Raw genomic sequence first — 6,881 nt, 5'->3', positions numbered from 1 at the left:
GGGGACATAGGAATAGAAGAGAGAGAGAGAGAGAGAGGTATAAATGCGAAAGTTTAGATGGATGGATGGATGTTTGTTAGAGTTTGTGCCATAAACGGCTGAACGGATTTCGGTGAAATTTGGTACAGATGTAGGGAAACTGGAAAAACACATAGGCTACTCACTTTTGTTTTTTTAATACCACGCGGACGTAGTCGCGGGCAGAAGCTAGTAATAAATAAATGTTTATATTTTATTTTGTAACAATGTCTAGTATAAAACAAAATATTTTATTACATGTGTACACGAGGTGGCTTACCTTGACAAATGACACCTGTGAAATTTTTTGGTCTGTCTCTTCTACATATTTTAAACGTCTGGTCTTATATAACATGTAAATTCAAGGTGAACTAAAGACCGTTCATATGTCTTTTCTTGTGAGAGCAAAAGTTATACGTCAATTGTTTTTCTTAAGTTAACGTAACTGATTGTTTTTTTAGTACAATGAGCAAAGACCACTTTAACTCGGCAAAATAGAGCAACTGACTAGTTTCCGCAAAAGCAGGAGAGTTAACTTTAATCGGGGAACAGGCATTTCCCCTTCTTATATCCCATCCTCGACCAAATCAAGTTTCCCTTTCAATCATTTTTTAAGAAAAAGGTGGTAAACAGTTGATTAAAATCCTGCGGCAGTGCCGTGGCTTCTGCGTAAGTTTATCCACGACCCGGCTAGGGGGCTTGACGGAGTGACTGAGACGACATATGATAGTGTTATGTGGAGACCAAAAACCTTTACGCTACGGGAGTAAGATAAGGAGGATGGAGGAGGAGGATAATATTTTTCATACGGATGAAGCCGCACGGAATCAGCTAGTAACTGTATTAAAATAGATCTATTATCATTTACTATAATTGTTAGTTTTACGTCATATGCAAACATTTTGAAGCTATGTAAATATTTTCGAAGACACACCTCCATAACATAAGTCTCTATCAAATTACTTACACAAACATTGTAAAGGTAAGTTTACACTACATTAAATAATTCAAAAAACATAATTATACCGGAGGCCTAATTTTTGTCCCTTTCATTCCATAATTTCTTTCATAAGGGGAAATGTCCTGTTTATGTGCGTCTCTCCGTCGATTCGTAAGCAACGAATCTGCAATTGCGGAGTGGCTAAGCAGCGGTCGCTTCGCCATTTCGGCGGATTCAGGTGGACGCTTGCTCGTTTTCCACATAGTGTAATTAGGCTACGTAAGCAAAGAAAGCAAAAAAGAACCCAAATTTCGTCACGCGATTTTGAGCTAAACTATTTAAGTGCATCGTAATCTTTGACTCCAAAAATCAACCAAAAATATGGGACACACCTGCAAGCATTACCTTTCGGATAAAAAAAGAATCATCAAAATCGGTCCACTAGTGGCGGAGTTATGCCGTAACACACATAAACATACAGACGAATTGAGTACCTCCTTCTTTTGGTAAGTCGGCCAAAAATAGAATGGGCATAGTTGACACTTCACTACAAACATTGTTCACATCTAACGCAACCTGACTACCTGGTGTCAGATAAAATAACAAACAAACAATTGAATCAAACATTGAGAAGCGTCTTGGCGTATCAGTCATTAAGATATTACCTTAAAAAGAAGTTACCGGTGAAAAAACGCTTTTCACTTTGTCTACTATATATTTAATAACTGTTGCTAGCGACTTCGCCTGCGTGAAATAAAAAAAAACCGCCTATGTTACTGCCTGATAGATTAGATTTTTAATGGTAAAAGAATTTTTTAAATCGGCCCAGTAGTTTTTGAGTTATTTCAATACATCCAAAAATACAAATGTTTCCTCTTCATAATATTAGTATTTCATGAATGTTGTAACACTACCTACAGATAAATATTAGTGTCTCTTTTCTTTCAAGAAGAAAGAAAGAGATGGCGATAAAAACATTCATTATCCCACGAGTATGTTGATACAATCTTAGTATCACACAAATATTTATCAAAGAATGACGTAAAGTTGAAAATTAAATTTAAAAACTTGTTAATTTAAATGTTCAGATAGTTCAATGACCTTATTTTTAAAATAATAACATTTTTGTATGTGAAATAACCCACAAACTACAAGGCCAAATTAAAAAATTCATTCACCATTAAAAAGCTATGTTATCGCTGAGTGACAGGCTATATTTTTTTACAATCACGAGCAACAGCTAGTAACTAATATAAATGCGATAATTAATATGGATGTTTTTGGATTTTCATAGATGTAGAGGATAGTCTGGAAGAACACATAGGCTTTTACCCCGAAGTCACCCGTGGGTTACATTAATTTTATTTTTTACTAGCTTTCGCCCACGACTCCGTTCACGCGAGATAAAAAAAAACAAAACTGACAAGCCTATGTGTTCTCCCAGATTATCCTCTACATCTATGCCAAATTCAATCGAAATCCGTACAGCCGTTTAGGCTACAAACTCTAACAAACATCCATCCATCTAAACTTTCACATTTATAATATTAGTAAGATATTCACTCGATGATTTCAACGGTTCATCCTTTCAATAAGAAAGGTACAGATATAAAACAAAGTCAAGAGTAACACATGGGTTACTACATCGCTGAAAAATGCATTCCCGTGGGTTACGTAGTTTTCTTGGTTCTCGTATTGTTTTTGACGTCATCAACATCATAACCACAAATGGAAACTACTAAAAAACAAATGAACTTGCGTTTACTAGACAAATATGAGGTAAATAATAAGATATTTACAACTGAGGATGTTTTCAATGTTATTGGGATTTTGTACTTGCGTTAAATAATATTCAGATGACGTATTGCAGTTTGTTACGTAATAACTTTTAATTATTACTTAGTTATAAGAAAAAAAAAACCTTCCTGACTGATCTATGACGTTCATAGCTACGATCATCACCTGGCGATCCCTTGCTTTTTGTATGTGTTCTTGTGTATGAGGTTTTATATGGATGTCAATACCATTTATCCACCTGAGGGAACTCCTTCAGGTGGATACCAGGACTAGAAGGGAGGATGCTATACTAAGCAGTTAATATTTATTATTTACTAGCTGTTGCTCGCGATTTCTCCCGCGTTAACTTAAAAATATAGCCTATGTTAATCACAGATAAATTACCTTTATAACGGTAAAATAATTTTTGAAATCGGCCCAGTAGTTTTTGAGTTATTTCAATACATACAAAAATACAGATCTTTCCTCTTTATAATATTAGTATAATAATATAATAAAGCGTGAACACTGCTTCTTGGCGTAGGATGTCAGCAATCACAGTATATTTTTGAATAATCCTTTTTATACTATTATAATATCGCGTAAACACACACTTCTTTGTTGCCTAAGATGTCAGCAATCACAACATATTTTTGAATAATCCTTTTTTAAATAAAAAGTCCTACACTTACATCATGCTTTAGGCTATATATTTTCACGCCATTAAAGTTGGGGTAAAAATTTTGGATAAATATTCTAATGTGGGAAAGAAAGCAATCAAGAAAGCAATATTGCTAAGGTTTGTCATGTCATGTCATGTAGACATTTGCTATTGATAATTTGACAAATGTAAACAATATAATAAACTTTTCATAACATCCAGATGAAGCCGCACGGGAACAGCTACTTCTTAATAATCTAATACATTACGTTTCTATCACGCCGTCAGGTCAAGGGGTCGGCAGTGTTAACCTCAGAATAATAATCAGTTCCACCTATCTAACTACGTAACAACGGAAGAATTTATTTAAAACTCGCTGTTGCTTGCGACTACGTCTGAATGGAATTAAAAATAATAAAAAATATAGCCTTATTCAGCGACAACGTAGCTAATTAATGGTGAAAGATTTTTTGAAATCAGCCGAGTTATTTTGAGTTATTCCCATACATACAAAATATACAAATCTTTCCTATTTTTAACATTAATATAGATTTACGTAGAACACAATACAATATTGGTAAACGGTAATTTTTTTCCTAATGTCATAAAGAGAACAGATTTGTATTTTTGTATGTATTGAAATAACTCAAAAACTACTGGGCCGATTTCAAAAATTCTTTCACCATTAAAAAGCTACGTTATCAGTCAGTAATATAAGGTGTGTTTTTTTATTAATTCTAACTAGCTTTCGCCCGCGACTCCGTCCGCGTGGAATTAAAAAAAAAACAAAAGTGAGTAGCCTATATGTTTTTCCAGACTATCCTCTACATCTATACCATAATTCATCGAAATCCGTTCAGCCGTTTAGGCTACAAACTCTAACAAACATCCATCCATCCATCTAAACTTTCACATTTATAATATTAGTATGATTTCACGCAAAGTCGCGAGTAACAACTAGTTCTTTATGTACAGGATAGGAAAAGGTTCTTACAAAATGTAGGATACATCCAATATTTGCTATCCTGCTTATTCTCCAGGGGTGGGAAGGGGAAAGACCTGGAAGGAGAGGATTATTCAAAGGACATAACGATTGCCATTATTTATTGAAAGCATTATTTATTTATCTCCACTAATATAGTAAAGCGAAAAAAAACACTCACTTTGTGACGTAAGATGTCAGCAACTACAGCATATTTTTGAATTGTTATTTTTGTAATAAAAAACCCCGGAATTTACGTCACGCTTTAGGCTATATATTTTCACGCCATTAAACTTAGGGAGTAAATATTTTGGACAAAAACCCTAATGTGGGAAAGAGATCATAAGTTGCTGCCAACATCAAGAAAGATTGCTATGGTTTGTCATGTCATGTCATTTTGACATTTGCTATTGATAATTTAACAAATGTAAAGAATATAATAAAATTTTCATAATTTCATGCGGATGAAGCCGCACGGGAACAGCTAGTAGTGAAAGAATTTATCTTAGCTATTGAAATGTTATCTTTTAATCCAAACCCCTACATATACTATTATCAGTGAAATAGATAACGTGATATCTGAGTAACATAATTGGAATGTATATTACTACCTAACTGCATATCTGTACCAGTATCATACTCTATGACACATAGACTAAAGTACATAATATATGTAATTTTTGGAGAAAAAGTAAGACTGCATAATATTTGCCAAATATAACAAGCTGATTTTTTAAACTTGAATAATCTATACTTAATATTATAAAGAGGAAAGATTTGTATTATTGTATATATTGAAATAACTCAAAAACTACTGGGCCAATTTTAAAAATTCTTTCCCCATTAGATAGGTAATTTATCTGTGAGTAACATAGGCGATGTTTTTTCTTATTTTTAAATTTCACGCGGGCGAAGTCACGAGCAACAGCTAGTCATATATAAATATATAAGTTATACAGTCAAAATAGTTTAAGACCAGCTTTTGCTCGCTACTTCATGTAATGTAACAATATAGCCTATGTTACTTAACGATAATATAGCTTTATAATAGTGAAAGAATTTTTGAAATCGCCCCAGTAATTTTTGAGTTATTTCAATACATACAAAAATACAAATGTTTCCTCTATATCATATTAGTATAGATGTACAAGTATAAACACAAAGGTAAATGGCATATCTATTTACTTACAGTTACAATTTATAGATTATAAATATCTAGCTTGCGCCCGCGACTCCGTTCGCGTGGAATTAAAAAAAAAACTAAGTAGCCTATGTGTTCTTCCAGACCATACTCTACACATACGCAAAATTTCAATATCTATTCAGCTGTTTAGGCTACAAACTCTAACAAACATCCATCCATCTAAACTTTCGCATTTATAATAGTAAGAAGATTGAAAACTCACCTAACACCATCACTGGACGAATCCACAATGCGTCTATTTAGTATTCAGATTTAATGGTCAATACTATAGATATGACCGTCACCTTCTTTCCATACTTTATTCTCCTGAAAAATACAAAAAGATAAGTATTCATAGTCTTGTTCTTAAAATATCATTCATTTAAATGTTATGCCACTATTTTTTTTATAACATAAGGTGGCAAACGAGCAAGCGGCCACCAGAATCCGCCAAAATGGCAAAGCGACCGGCCCATACACATCCGCAATTGCAGATGCGTTGCCTACCCTTATTCGACGGAGGAGACTCATATAAAGAGGATATTTCCCCTTCATATGCATCACCTTCACCATCAAATCCAATTCCCCTTCCCATCCTCTCCTTATAAGAAAGGTGTGGTAAAGAGTATGGGACTTAAATAAGGCCTCCAGCACCACACTCATCAGACGAAACACGGAATTGCTTCCATTTCACGCCTGTTTTCTGTGTGGTCGTGGTATTTCTGGGGGCGAGCCCTGCAGTGCTAAGATGTTAAAGCGGGCACTACCACTGTTAGTGTTTTTTTTTTAAACGGGCGCTTTTTAACGGTGAAAGAATTTTTCAAATTATCCCAGTAGTTTTTGAGTTATTTCGTTACAATCGAAGAAACAAAGTTTTCCTCTTCATAATATAGTATGAAATGCGAAATTTTACATGGATTTTGTTTAGAGTTTGTAGTCTAAACTACTAAACTGATCTCGATGAATACTAATAATGAAGGTATAGATGTATAGAATATAAGGGCAAGTTGATGATTTATTTATTTATTGGAAAGGTACACCAATTGCATGTTCAAGGTTCACAACCAAATTAATATACCGTATACAATGAAAAACAAAGAAGCAGAAGAACATACAGATGACAGGCGTACACAGCGCTCACAAAAAAATGATGTTTTACTTTTTAATAACAAACGTTGAATCACGTTAATTACAACTAATATAAGTTAGGGTACACATATTAAACAAAAATACAAAAGTGTTACTGGTGATAATATAAGCCCAGATCTTTTTTGTTTATTAAGTTCAAAAATCGGGACATGGAATCATGGAAAATGTCAAT

The 6,881-nt window shown here is 33.8% G+C and overlaps 1 long non-coding RNA gene across 2 annotated transcripts in view; it reads right to left on the bottom strand.

Moving 5' to 3' along the window:
- LOC106101245 overlaps positions 1-6,881 on the bottom strand; it is a 29,221-nt gene that overhangs the window by 19,360 nt on the left and 2,980 nt on the right. For both annotated transcript variants that reach the window (XR_001225491.1, XR_001225492.1), the window contains exon 2: positions 5,784-5,887. This is a non-coding gene — a long non-coding RNA (uncharacterized LOC106101245). The remainder of the gene's footprint in view (positions 1-5,783; positions 5,888-6,881) is intronic.

Source organism: Papilio polytes, unplaced genomic scaffold (assembly GCF_000836215.1).
Source record: "Papilio polytes unplaced genomic scaffold, Ppol_1.0 DF824002.1, whole genome shotgun sequence".
NCBI lineage: Eukaryota > Metazoa > Arthropoda > Insecta > Lepidoptera > Papilionidae > Papilio > Papilio polytes.
The sequence above is the reverse complement of the archived record's forward strand: the minus strand, read 5'-3'. Positions and strand labels throughout refer to the sequence as shown.